General features: G+C 32.5%; 1 long non-coding RNA gene across 1 annotated transcript; it reads right to left on the bottom strand.

Moving 5' to 3' along the window:
* Positions 1–461: 461 nt before the first annotated feature.
* LOC124271822 lies at positions 462–1,813 on the bottom strand. Its single transcript, XR_006897150.1, has 2 exons — positions 1,749–1,813; positions 462–599 (listed from the first exon to the last, which is right to left on the bottom strand). It is a non-coding gene; the product is annotated as an uncharacterized LOC124271822 (long non-coding RNA).
* Between the last annotated feature and the right edge of the window lie 262 nt (positions 1,814–2,075).

Raw genomic sequence — 2,075 nt, forward strand, 5'->3', positions numbered from 1 at the left:
ACACCAGGAACTGAAGGCTGTGTTCTTAATGTTTCTTGCTGAATCCTCAGAGTTTGTCCTTGCTGTCCTTTCATGCTCATGCAAAAAACACTCCATGCAATGTCTGTGGTATGTTGCCTCAACTGCACCAATGTTACCAGCTGGAACATCAACTGCCTTATCATCGAAGATCTTCTCTCACAGAAGTTGAGAACGGTCTCTTGCAGAATACTTTTTTCCCTCTGCTGAAAATATTGATATTGCTGATTGCTGAATTTCTATTTGGATGTTATTGAAGGTCTTCCAAATCACTCCCATTTGCATAAATAAGGCAGTGAGTTCAGTAGTTGTTAAAGTACTGTTCCCTGATCTCAATACACATGGCTGGGTATTTTCATTGATGTCTATTTTGTGAGCTTTCAGTATGGTCGATTATGCTGAGTATGACTTTCTGCATTTTTCATGGACAAAGTTAAAAAAAATTTATTAAAGAGTTGATTGTAAAGAATCATTACAAAGAGTTAATACTTTGAGTAGAGTGTTCAAACCCTTGCCTCTTAGTTTCACTTCTCCTGAACCATTGTGACAAATGACACGTCATGTTGGAGATCGAAACATATCTGTAAAGAAAATAAAAAAATCAATTAAACTTATGATTAAACATAGGCATATTTGGACATGGTAATACATATTCTGTGGCCAATTATTATTTAGAAAATATATATAAACCTGTTTCACATCTTATATATTTCACTTACTGAGATACATAGTACACTCGATATTTTCCCAAAACATCTGCATGGAGTAAAAATAAATACAAATAAGCATATTTTGACATGGTAAATTACAAACAACTTTCTGTTTTAATAATCAATAAATAGAATGCATATTATGTATATTCACTTAAAGAACAGTGGAAATGAAATGATATTTCATCTAAACTTCAAACATAAAACTTTACTGGTTGTTTAACATGCAAGTTTGTTGCACATGTTTTGTAGTTTTGTAACATTATCTCAAACTATCTGCATTGATATACTGGGTTTCAATGGAGAATATAAACTCTTTCACTTGAAATATGTATTGAAATATCACCTAATAAGTAAAATATTCCTGAATTATATAGTTCCATAAAAGATAACACTATCAAAAATATTTTTGCAGGTGATATTCTAAGTAAAACAGTACATTTACATCTGAAGGGTTTTGACATACACATATCTATAATTTGTTGTCAAGAAAATATTTTCTGCAGTGTTTGACCTTGACCTCGGCATCAATACAGGCTTTTTATTAACTTGAAACATAATTACTTTTGGGGACTAATGTTAATCAATTAGGCAAGCATAATTGATGTATAATATCAATAAGTGCTATGTACCTTGTAGTGAGGTTATAATTCAATATAAACAACTAATTATGAAAAGTAAACATAGATGGCTGCAGTCTATTTATAGTAACACCATGAAAAAAGATCTTGAAGTCTTTGATTTGACTCTAATGTGTGTAAAAACTAGCCCAGAATTAACTTGCCAGTATATGGCTATTATTTGTACTGCATGTAACTTTGTAACTGTAAGTTAAAATCATACTTGCAGAATATAACATTGATAGTTTGGCACTGTCATCATGTTTCTGCTTAGTGGTTGCAAAGTCACATTCTTCTATTTTTATTTAATATATGTCCATGCTTAACATGTGGATATTGCATCTGAGGGTTATTTATATGCATTTGGTAAATTTCTGTGTTCAATTTTATTCATACATACCCAGATTTGGTCCACTTTGACAGGAGCTTGGCAGTTGACAGCTGTTTGTTTACATAGCAACGGTGCTATCTTCTTACAACTGTTTTGTGTAGTTTGCTGAAAACAAAGCTTTGGGACCCTTTTGGACACCCCAAAAACATATTTCCCCACTCTTGATTTTTCTTGGGTTTTGTGTACATGATAAATAGACACCAGAGAACAGTATTCTGCAATAATTGGCCTGTTATCACAAATGTCTAGGTTATTTTATTTTGACGTCGATTTCTACTGGCCTAATATCACAATGGGAAGATTTTCCATCACAAGGGATGAATATTTCAGCGTTAC

The sequence above is a fragment of the Haliotis rubra genome, unplaced genomic scaffold (genome assembly GCF_003918875.1).
Source record: "Haliotis rubra isolate DU_JTF1 unplaced genomic scaffold, ASM391887v1 Scf1638, whole genome shotgun sequence".
Taxonomy (NCBI): domain Eukaryota; kingdom Metazoa; phylum Mollusca; class Gastropoda; order Lepetellida; family Haliotidae; genus Haliotis; species Haliotis rubra.